Below are 13,610 nucleotides of genomic sequence, written 5' to 3'. Positions count from 1 at the left end.
CGTTCTCACTTTTTTATTTAACTAATTCTATTTTTCTTTTCGTACAAATATACTTTTTAAAAAAACGTGGCGTTAATTAACCCGGATAAAAAAGGCAATAAAAAGATTCCGTAATAGGCTTAATAGAAAATTTAATCCTCTTGAAAATATTTGTCAAAAGATTATAAAGCAAAGAACAGAAATTATGTAAGGGATTAAATTACCGTTCTTGTATTTTCATTTTATTTTTCAAATAATTATTTTCTTTAATTTTATTAAAAATAACGACTAAAAATTTTTAAATGAAAAATATTTATTTCCAATTTCAAAAAGAGTTATTATGATAATTTTTAATTCATATTTTGGTCAGGCTTGGCATTTTTTATAAACTGTAAAACTCATGTCTTATTACAAAATAAAAGAACCGGTAAATAGCAATAATTGAGGGTAAGACTGTTATTGCAGTGCAAGGTAAATAAATTATTACAACAGCTTGTTGGCAAATGTCAACAAACCTAAGTAGCCTATATTACAATATAGTGTCGCCAAAAAATGATTTACCATGAAGAACAAATACATTTTCTTTTTCAAATAAATTATTGTTACGTACGATATTTTCTTTTTTTAGGATTAGTGTCACTGTTAAACAGCCACTTTAAAAAGAGAGCCTTTAATTATCAACATATAAAAAAACACGTTCAACTAAATTTAATATAATTTAAATTAATTTTAAAACGAAATTAAGCTCAAAAACCAATAATTTCTTTTCTTAAAATCTAAACGTAGATGACCATTTTGTCTCTTAAACAATCATTATCAGCAGACATTGACGGAAAAGAAATAAAAAAGATAAGCAAATAAATAGATAAAGAATAAATATTAATTTATAAATAAAAGCAACGCTTACAAAAACTCTACAATGTTGTAATACAACTTTTGTCGTTCTAGGCAATCCCAGTTGAAAGAAGGATTTAGTTTCTTTCAATTCAGATAGAAAATTACGAATTACAACTATATATATATATATATATATACTAGCTGCAGAAGCGTGCCGTAGGCACACCCTCCGCAGCTAGGCCCTCCTGGCGGGTGATATCTCGGAATGGGATTATTAGGTGTCCAAAATTGATTACCTCTTGTGGAAAAATTTTTTTTTTGAATGATGAAAATTGATATACCGAAAATTAAATTAGAAATTTAATTCTAGAAATTGATATTACTGACTCGGGATATTCCCCTAGTGATCGGTACATTCCGGGGCCCACTTTTTGGTTATAAATCATTATTTTAAGAAGGAAAACAACAACATATATGAAAAAAATATATTATTAATATATATTTGGCATATATATCGGTGTCACACCTGACCACCACGAGACATTTACTAACGAATCGCGATTTTCCGCTAGTGATCGGTACATTCCGGTGCTAAACTAAGGGACACACACACACACACACACACACACACACACACACACACATACGCATACAGAACCACATACAAATGCCCTTTAGTAGGATAGAATATGTAATGAAAGCATAATACTTACCTCAAGAATGATAAAAAAACAGATTAAACCTTAAAACCAATAAACAGATAACCCCACCCTTGAAAAATACTTTAAACAGGAAAAGGATCTTGTGATTGTTTACGTTCACGAAAAGATTTTTAAGAAATTAAAAATTCAAAAAAGGCTATTAAGTACTGGCCTCATATCATTTTTCAACAATGAAGTAACAACTTCATTATATAATAAGTGACTAATTCTGATTATTCCTTTTTTTAATTATTATTTCTAAATAACTTATTTATGACATTTTTCAGGCAATCTTGGTCACAGCCGAATTCACTGGTTTTAAAAATACCTTTTGTAAAAGTTTTCAATCATAAAAAAATTTAACTCAACAGCAGAATAACAGGTTTCCCCGTAAATTTTGTTTACGAACGGTAATATTTATAAAAAATTAATGAAAAAAAAATTAAGTTTCACAATTTGAATGCAATCTATTTCAATAAAGTCAGATAAGATCTATAAGACTTAAGGCATTTTTTTATCTTCAACTCAATTGATTATAACGTATCTATATAAATAAAGTATAGATTGAAAACTTCGTGGAATAAGTCGGGAATAGCTTTTGAAGAATATCGCTCTAAAAAGTTTGCTTTAAGGCAATGCCCCTCAGCAGTGACTTGCTGATGAACTGTAACTTTATTATCGTTGTAAACTAAATTTCTATAGTGACTTATTTTTGTTAGCAGATCATTTTATAAATAAAAAACCTTTTGTAATACTCGAAAAATTACAAAACAATTTGTCTCACTGAAGTATTAATTCTTAATATTCTTGATGAGTTTTAAGAAATATCTATTTGATTTTCTGTTATTAAAGATTAAAAATTCTGCAAAGGTAATTTACAATAATCATCGTCTACAATGCTTATTAAATAATTCAACTGACTTATGATTGCTTTTTGTTTATTATTTTTCTTTCATTTTTCTATTAAAATTTAATTTAAACCCAATATTTTCTCATTATATTTTTCAAGTAAAAATGCAATTTTTTTTCTCTAAATTTTTTCGTAGAATAAATTCATTAAAAATTACATCTTTAATTTTTTCCAAAAGAAAATGAATATTAATTCACTATTAATAATACTTTTAAATAATTATTTGTACATAAAAAAAAATTAGATTATTTTTAATTCAATAAAATGTCTGAAACGTTAACAAAGAAAAATCTGAAATGAACACCACTTTCTTTGTACGCCTATTAAATTACATATACACTTTTCTTTCTTTTTTTTTAATGAAAAGTACATAACATTTTATTTTATTAATAACTTCTGATATTTTTTCACATTTTCTATTGTTATTATTGTACTATTATTTATCGTAAAACTTTTTTAGTTTTAGCCAATTGTTTTTGAGTTATGCGAGATACATACGTACGTACGGACGTCACGACGAAACTAGTCAAATTGGATTCAGGAATGGTTAAAATGAAGACATTTTATCACTTAGTTTACGACGAATTTTTTACCAAAATCCCTGCTTTATATGATTCTTTATTTTTATTTTATACGAAAAGTGGCTCGCTGATTCCATAAGTTCCTCTCAGATATGACCTGAGATAGAGATGGAACATTTTTAAAAGTAAAAATTCATTAAATATACATTTACTATTTGAAGATATATTTTTATTAAGTTTTTCATCAACATTACTGAATAAGCGAAGTATTAAAGCGTAATAATGTATAACGTGAAGCCATTTTGATATTAAAAGTATTTTTATATAAAAATTGGATGGAAGATTTTACATCTGACAGAAAAAATTGCAAATATTCTCTCATTAAAAAAGTATACCCTTGATAGTAGTTAATCATTTTTTTTATTTTCCTTCTTATTTTTATCAAATCCAATGTTAGGTTTTGTAATTCAGGTAAACGGTATTTATTCACGCAGGTAAGTGTTAAATAAAATTTTGAAATAAATTAATAAAATTTTAATTAAATTAAGTAAAGTTTTACTTTACTTAATTTAAAACAATTTAAGGAAATCAGTTTTTTTAAATTGCACTTAAATGTACCTAAATATAACTGTTCAGTTTAAGTTTTTATTTTGAAAAAAATTAAAATCGAATAAAATGTTCAGTTAACGTCGGCTAATAGAATCCCAAGAATAGAAATCGTTTAGTTTTTTCTTCCTTTTTTGTCGTACCAAGTAATTTATTTTTGTCGTACCTTTCTACGCATAAATGTGTTGGAATAATTTTTAAAAAACGATTGCAATTTAAGGTTTTTTTCGTAGGCGGAGATAAAAGCTCTGCCAGCCACCTTCTGCCTGCGCAAAAGACGATAAATTAAGGTTAGACCAAATTAACAGGTGGCTGAGAAAATGGAAGATAAGGGTTAACCAAGCGAACTCGGAGTCACGTGATATTCGGTATGAAGAAAGGTGACTGTCCACGGGTGAACCTAGATGACGTTTTAATCCCGCATAACGAAAGAACAAGATACCTGGATCGACGCCTAACATGGAAGGTTCATATAAGGGAAAAGAGAAAGCTTACGGCCGTAAAGTCAATCTTAAGGTAATGTACTGGACAGGAAGCCCCAATTATCATTATCCAATAAGTTGTTATTGGACTCAAAAATTCTGAAACCAGGACGGACTTGTGGAACTGACCTACGGGGAACAAGGAAAAGCAAACTCGAGATTTTGCAGCGGTTCCAGACCAAGTTAGTCAGGTGTATCACAGAGGCCCCGTGATTTGCGAAAAATACTGAGATCCATGGATTTCGGGTTACGCTGTGTCCAAGAAGAAATAAAACTCTTCAGTTTTAGACATGAACTACGTCTGAATAACCCTGTGGACCACTTGGCCATGAACCTGTAAGACAATGGAGAGAACGTTAGAAGGCTTAAACGTCTCCTCGTGCTGGGCTTTAGTGATTGTGGGATTTATGGTAACACACACACATATATATATATATATATATATATATATATATGTGTGTGTGTATATGTGCTCACGTGTCATAATACCATTCTGATATTTAAATTATTTAACTTAAATTTAAAAAAAAAAAATGGAAAACTGATGGAAAAAATAATCTATCTCCGTATTACAGACACTTTACACTCATTAGTAGTTAAATTAGTACTTAAACCATTTCTCTAAATTTGTTTGTTTTTTAATTTTTATTAAGACGTGTGTTAGTTTAATTTGCAAATGGCTTAATTTAGTATGAATGTTTTTTTTTTTAGTTTTTTTTTTATTTCATATTTGAGAAAGAAATTAAACAACAAAATTTTAAGTATAACTTAAAAAAAAATTATAAAGTTTAAAAACTGGTAATTTGATTTTTTTTAATTTAACGCTAAAAAAAAATCGAAATTTAAAATTGCATTTATTACATTCAGTTTTTTGCAAAGTTCAAAAAGTTACTATTTTTTAACGATATTTTTATAAATTATATCATAACTTTTATTATTATTATTAATATAATATTACTTCAAGTAGTAAGAAATTGAGAGTAGAGTTAGCACAGAAGGAGTAGACGGGATTACCCCGTAATAGACTTAAATGATATAAAGAATTTTCAGCCGGTATTTGTGTTATGTACAGTGCCCAAGATTTTTGAAAAGATAATACATCAATACTTGTATAATTCTCTTACGAGGTATATTAGTCAGTGCAAGAATAGCTTAATGAAGAATAAATATTATATTTATCTACCTAGAGATCTGGCATTTGCTGACAACTTGAAAATTTGCTCAAAAACTGACAACTGTGGAAGTATGATGGTCTTACATGATGATATTAACAGAGCCTATGAATGATCAGTAAGGAACAGGTTGCCCTTGAACTTTGAGAAAACCTCCGAGATTACTATAAAAAGGAAAATATTTGCTATCAAGTATGCGTATAAAATCGGCAATTCTACTATAAGGAAGGTAATGAAAACTGTTGATTTTGGCATAAAATTTGATATGAAATTATTGTTCACACAACATATAGATGCAACGGTATCAAAACTAGGACGATTTTAGGATTTACACTGTGGGTGTGCCGTCAATTAAAGTAATGCCGAACTAACATTACTTCGATTTTGAAATATTGCACTTTAGTTTGGAACTATAAGAGGGTGTGTTCTGACACTAAGATTGATGAAGTTCAAAAGAGGGTTTTTATCATCTGAGAAAAAGAGTTTTTGGCAAGCATAACATTAGTTGGCAGGAGCATACATGTTGGGGCTTACCCTTACTAAAAAGCAGAGCACTCCAGGATGTCATATTTGTTTATAAGGCCATTAATGAAAAGATAGATATTGGTATGTCGAATGTTGGACTTAGAGTGCCGATATTATGTGTAAGGAATTATAATCTCCGATGCTTGAGTTACAGAAAGTATCTTTCGCCGTTTCGCTAGAGGTATTGATATTTTTTCTTTTTTTTTTTTTTATCTGAATTTTTATGGACATCGACTGCTAAGGTCATCAGCCGTCGTCACAATCTTTAAAAGAAACTACTATCGCCATCTGGATCGTCATATGTAAGGGTGTAAAGGGCCCTTACATTTTATTTAAAAGCACAAACTACACAAAACATTTAAGACATAAAAGACAAGGACAATCACAAACACTTACGGGGTGTAAAGGGCCCCGATATTAAAATTTGAGATAAGGTTCTCAAAAGACCATGAAATTAAAATTAAAATTAAACTGATCAATACCATTTCTTTCTTTCTTTATATATATATAAACTACCGCTTAGAGTATCTTTTACCACAGCATTAAACATTCATTTTATAGACTTTTAAGAAGTCCACTGGCGTGTAGAAATGCAACTATATTTTCTTCATTTCCATTAACCAGATCAGCACTAATATTATTTGTAAGACGGAACCTCTTTCTGAGGTCCTCATATATGGTACACTCTTCTATTAGATGCTTGATTGTCAGTGTTTTATTACAAACACCGCACATTGGTCTCACTTCGCCGGTTAACAAATATAAATTTGTTAATCGCGTGTGACCGATTCTAAGTCTGGTCACCGCTACTTGTTCACGGCGAGTCAACTTAAAGTCGCTTTTCCATTTATAAGGAGAAGTTTTTACTGAGTTTAATTTTGTATTTAAACTCCTCCATTCAGCGTTCCACTTGTTTCTTACTATGTTTGTTAGACGGTTTTTAACATCTGCCACTCTTACAGGAAATGCATCCAAATCATCGCAGACTGTTGCCTTTCTGGCAGCTTCGTCTGCGATTTCATTACCTGTAATACCAGCATGCCCCGGAGTCCATACAAATACGCATCGCTGTCCTCGTGGTTTTAGAACGTATAAAATGGACAGGATGTTTGCAATTAGGACATCCTTAATGTTCTTGTTCCGAATTGCGACAAGTGCACTTAATGAATCGGAACATATTAGCACTCTCTCTTCGCAATAGTGTTCAGTGTAGCGAAGAGCTTGCTGAATTGCAGTGAGTTCTGCCGTGTAGACACTGGCCACATCTCGCAGTTTCCAAAAGTGGGCTTCTTCATTTACATATATTGAGCATCCAACAGCATGTTCGGTTTTAGAACCGTCAGTATAAATTCTAATATGTTCTTCGTAGCTACTGACGGTTGCCAAAAATTCCTGCTGGATGATCACTGCTGGTTTCTTTTTTATTTCTCCTTCAGAGAGATCCAAACTTGTATTTACCGCTGGCAAGAGCCATGGCGGTATTTCTCTAGTAGAAATTGCCAATGTATCTGGAATGGCAATTTCATATTTACTTCTTAATTCGTGGTACCTAATTCCGGCTGGTCTGGAATAGGTAGCACGACGTTCGTATAATGCAGCCATAGGATGGTTGTTGAAAAGTTTATTATTTATATGGGCAGGATAAGCCCATATATTTGCTGCATATCTTAACAAGAGGATCTCTCTTCTATAATGTAGTGGCATTATTCCGGCTCCAGACATCAGACTAACCGCCGGACTTGTGCGGAAAGCGCCTGTTGCATATCTTATTCCGCTATTATGAACTACGTCTAACTTTTTTAATTGCGACTTTCTAGCGGATGAATATACGATACATCCGTAGTCTAGTTTAGATTGAACCAATGCTTTATACAATCTCAATAATGTCTCTTTTTCTGGGCCCCAATTTAAGTTCGATAAACATTTTATAATGTTTCGGGCTCTTTTGCATCTATCACTCAAGTCCTGTATATGTAATCCCCATGTAAGGGATTTATCCAATACTAATCCTAAATATCTTACATTGTCTTTATATTGTGTTGGATTATCATCAATTGTCAACGCAGGACTTTGATGAGGAATTCTCTTCCTACAAAAGTGTACACAGCACGTTTTTTCTGGTGAGAATTGGAATCCGTTGTTCTTTGCAACTTCATTTAGAGCATTTAGAGCGTTGTAATTTGTACCTCACCATAGCAGTCTTGTTGCTGGCATACACAATTGCCAGATCATCAACATAGACGCTTTTGCTGATTTCTGCTGGAATGGCTAATATCAATTTATTGATGGCAATGGAATGGTAAACAAGGTACCGCTCAACGGCGAACCTTGTGGTATGCCATTTTCCAAATTTCTTACAGATGAATATTCGCTACTGACTCGTACTTGGAAAGTACGGTCATTCATATAGTTGCTGAGCAGTATAGGCAGATTGCCACGAATGCCCCATTCATGTAACCGGAGCATTAGGTATTGATATTATTCATGGACTAAGCAGCGATACTAATATTTCTGATGAGAGCTTTGTTAAAATGTTCAAAAACCAGCTGTATGTAATGGAATTTGTTCAAAACCATTAATATTATAATTGAAATTAATAATCATTATTAAACTGATTAACATAATTTTAAATACTTTCTTTATTATGCAATATACCAAGTATTTGTTGTTTTATTGGATAAAATAAAATAAATAAATAATTATTTTCATTATTCATAAATTACAAGATCTTTTCTTATATGATTATTTTAAAAAACGAAACAATGTAAGCACTATTATCCTGAAAATCTTGTCAATGTTTAAGGTAAACATATTTTTTGTTTAAAGAAAAAAAACGAAACTATCAAGAAAATAATAAGTAATCTTATAATTATATATATATAGTTTATTATTGTTAAAAGGTAATTGTGATACCAATTTCTTGCAAAAAAAAAAATTCAGACCAAAATAAAGGATCTAAATAAAGGAAGTAAGGACATTAGAACACACAAAGCCACAATATCATGATTTATATTAAGAGGATATTTATGTGGAAAAGATTACTGTTTTGCACTAAAAGTAATTTATTAATAATTTTTTCTATATTTTTAAGCTAATCCATACCAAGTAAAATTTAAGTTTTTATTTTATATTCTTTTTTTATCCACGTACAAAGTAATAAATATAAAGAGGAATAAAATAAATTTGTGGTAAATTACATAAAAACATATTTCATAGTTGCAAGAGTAGCTAAAACAATTTTAGTTATTTTTTCATGGTTAAAACTTATGTAATAAATATAACATGTAAAAAAAAAAAAAATAATGGATTATATCTTTAGTAAAAGAGTTCTTTTTTACATAATAGACTCGTTTATTTAAGATCTATTTCTTTTTTATTCAGTTTAGCACGGTCAATGATTTTTTTTTACAGTTAATTGAATCTAGTTTATATTTTCAAAGGATTTATAAATATTTTTGAAATTAAAACAGATTTATGTCTTTGAGATGAAATTACATTTGCGTTTAGATTAAAAATATATGTGTGTCTGAGTGTGTATTACTACTACTTTATATATACCTTATTTTTTCAAATACACTAATGAAAAAGTTAAAAAATATTATTTTTACTTTTATGAAACTTTACTTTTTACTATTAAAAAATCAAACAATACTCTCTTATAATAAATTATGTGGGCCTACTCACAATAAAAAAAAAGAAACAGAAAATCTAAGCGTAATTATAGAAACACTTAACGAACACTTGTTTTCTTTTTACAATTTCCTCTAAATATCAAATAATTTTATGAAAAAAAAAATTAATGATAAAGTAATTTATTAATGTATGAATTCATAAAATATGAATTAAATTAAATATGCGTGAAACCTACCATGTGGGTATATTGATAGAAAATTATGCAGCAGAATGTTAGAGAAAATTATAGTTAACGTGAAGATTAATTTTCACTTGCGAAGATCAGACTAACCTATTTATAACCAATTGGAATCACGCTACTGTTTTAATTTTTTTTTAAAAATGGTATTTTTCATTAAGAAATTCACAAAAAAAGGATAGAATTACCGCTCTGAATAGAATAAGAAACAAAAATTATATGGAATTAAAAAGATGTAACTTTAATGAATATTATTTTTTTTTGTAATTTTTTTTCTGTGCAGGAAAATGCCACAAAACCTTTTTTTCTTTAACGAAAGAACGTAGAGAAAATTTTAAAATAAGTTATTGCTAAATAAAAGCCACATACCATTTTTCATTATATATACACAGCCTACATAAAATATATACACAATAATAAAATATAAATTATAAATATATTAATAAAATTATAAATATAAAATATAATATAATAAATTACAAATATATACACAAAAATAAAATCAATCAATTCTATTACTTTGACGTATCATTCTTTTCTTGTTAATCTTAAATATTCTAAATTAAAATCTTTGATACATCCTGAATCCTCAACTATATTTTTCAATTTTAATCTTCAATTACGTTTTTTATTCTTCCAATGAATAAAAATTTTATAAATAGATAAATATAAATGTCTGTAATATCTATTAAAAATATTCAACTTTAAAAGATTTAAATTACCAGCATATTTTTTAATTAACTTCAATAAAAAACGGAGGTCAGATTTATTCATACATTTGGACCAGGCATATATATAATTTTTCAATTTTGTATCCATAATATACTTCTAAGGTTTAATTCTCAAAAATTCTACGAATTTACATTTTTTTTTTTTGTGGTGGAAGTTCCTCCCAGATAACGTGAAATTTTTTTGCATGATTGATTCATCACACTGCTTAAAATTTTTGTGTGAGCTTACTGAATAGAAATTTTGTACCATATGAAAAAAATATCGGGATTCAAACCTTGAATTTCCAGATGAAAGGCTCAAACGATACTCGGAAATTTGCATGTAAAAAGAATAATTTTGTTTTCTTTAATATATATAAGGTCAGACGATTTGAGGACATTTTTTCTTCTTTTTCTCTCTCATAAATGCTTATTACTGGATTGTTGTAATATAATGATATATTGTTATTACATTATATTATAAATGTTATTTTATAATATATGTTATTTTCAAATTCAAAATATATACAAAGTAAATTTGAAGAATATTAGTATATATTTACGCCAAGTCTCAGTGTATTATTTTTTATCAAAATACGGAGTTTTACCGTTCGTGTTTCTAGCAAACAATTTTTCATACAGATCACGTTCACAGTAGACATTTCAATTTTAAATAAAAATATAATATATAAAATAAAAACGAAAAAAAATAATAATAAACAAACAAAAAGGAGAGTCAATTTAAAAAAAATAAAATAAAAATAAAAAAAGTTAGAATATTTTTTTTAAACAAATTTCGCTTTTTATGACCTCATCATTTTAAATGTTAGTCAAAATTAAAACAATATATTTTTTTATTACTTTGTAAACTTATTCTTTTTAATCTACGAAACTTTTGTATTCGAATTTCTTAACTCATTGTATTTTCAAAATTTTTAACGCATTACATCACATCATTTCAAATCCACTAATCTAGATTTATTATTTTCCAAGTACTTGTTAACCTAATCGAAATCTCTATTTCTCTTTTTTTTTATGAAATACATAATCTTACATCTTTATTGTCAAAAAAATTTGCTTCTAAAAGTCAATTCCATACGTAGCTGTAATCAACACTTGCATTATACGTTTCCATCTGATCTTTCCTTTACAAAATTATAAAATCGTTGTATCATGAAATGGTCTAAAAGTAAACAAGTTTACCAATGAGGAACTATCTAGAATTATCATAGATACCATTCGTAAAAATTGGACAATTATACATACATTCTCGGTCAACAATTCTCTGTCAAGCAATTCAATTGAATTGCCGGTCGAACAATTCACGAAGTTAGATTTCTATAAAACATGAGATGTAAGTAATTAATCTTAACACGTACCTTCACTAAGATTGTTCCAACCTTTTGACCAAATATGAAATTAAGAAAATTGGCATAAAAGTATACGAAGATATATTTACTCGCCAGATAAATTATACAGAAAGGACGGATTTTTAGTGGTACATGAAAAGAAAAATTCAAGTTTTCATTCTAAAGATTTCTCATAAATCGGACCATAAAATGAGAGGGTATAGATTACAGATAAGTATCCTTATCACATAAAATTTTTGGTTAAGATCTATTTCTGCTTAAGATCTGGAATGTTTTCCAGATATATCCCTGTCATTCAAACGTTTAACTGAATATAAGTAGAAAATTATATTTGAAAACTACTATTAGGGTGTTAAAGCAGTAACTTAAATAATAACTAATTATTAAGGAGAAATATTCTCATATTAATGAGAAATACCTCATTAACTTAATTTTACAAAATAAATCTCAGGAAATTGAAATCCGTATCCTTTGTGATTGTGAAAAGAAAACTTGTCTGGAGGTTTTATGGTGGAAATTACAATATCAATCACTTCACAACTAAAAACTGTTATTTAATATAATATTACATTTATATTATGTGTAAAATAAATGAAAGAGTAAACAACTTCCTCTGTTGAAAGATCTTTAGAAAAAATATTTAAAATTAAAGAAGAAAAAAGAAGGCTAAAAGGAAGCGAGAGACTTCGGAATTTAGCACTGCATAATAAAAAAAAAGTCTACGTTAATTAATTTAATTAATAATTTCTTTCTTGTATAAATTAATTTTAATAACATAAGGTTTCTTATTTATAGGGAAAGGGTTACGAATCATTAGAAAGGATGGTAGATATATTTTAGAGAGTTTATAATGGCGGAGAAATTTTGAAAAAGTTCTATTGCCTTAAAATTATTTATGAACGATTCCTTTGAACTAAGTTGTTTGAAGTTTTCCTTACTAAAATTAAGTGTAGATTAATTTATTTAAAGATTAAGTGAAATGAGCATCGATTAAAATTTCCATTACACTATATAATTATATACGATGAAAATAAAAGCCTGCTTGCACGAGGCAGACGGTGAGCTGTGCAGGGCATTATGTTACTCTTTTTTCTCGTAACATTACGCTTATTCAGAAATCGAATATTCTACAATGTACAGTGTTTAACTATTTTCATAAATAGCAAAAAATATTCCACAATTAAAATTTTTTATCATTTTGTTTAATTTCAGAAAACAATTTCTTAAAAAATATTTATCGTACTTATAAATATTTCTTACTCCATACGGTACAGAAAAGAATAGTTTATATTATTAGTATTAATAGATTATTACATTTCCTCCATAAAGTGAGTCATAAAATAAATGACCACTATAGACGGAAAAGGTTATCAAAATATTTCATTTGAGTTATACAGTACAACCCCATTTAATCGGACTAGTTGCAATCGAAAATTGCCCGGATGAACAAAAGTCCGGATAATCCGGAAATGCATAATATAATTACACTACAGCTTAATGAAATCACTACAGTATTAACGTAATCTTCTTATTTCAGGGACAAAGAATGAAGAAAATTATTCTTTAGATATTTCGCAAGTTAATTCATGCTGACTTTTGTGACCTGAATACGCATGGAAGTGCATTCAAATTAAACTAAGTGTTCAAGGTTTGGGCGATTTTCCTGTCACAAACAGTGACAATTTCAACTTGGCTGACGCATTACTGCATAAAGGAATTGTCACCCACAAACTTTATGCTCCTTACAGCAGAGTCCAATTTTGAGGCGAGAGTTTTTTTAGGTAGCATTTTAAAAAATAACCCCCTCTCATCAGCGTTGAAAATTTGAGATTTTGATAAGTTCTGTTGTTTTATAAATTTCGAAATTGTCATTTTATAATTTTCACTAACAGCATGATACCCTGATACACTGAACTATCGTATTCC

This window comes from Lycorma delicatula, chromosome 7 (assembly GCF_047948215.1).
Source record: "Lycorma delicatula isolate Av1 chromosome 7, ASM4794821v1, whole genome shotgun sequence".
Taxonomy (NCBI): domain Eukaryota; kingdom Metazoa; phylum Arthropoda; class Insecta; order Hemiptera; family Fulgoridae; genus Lycorma; species Lycorma delicatula.
This window is presented reverse-complemented; position numbering follows the sequence as displayed.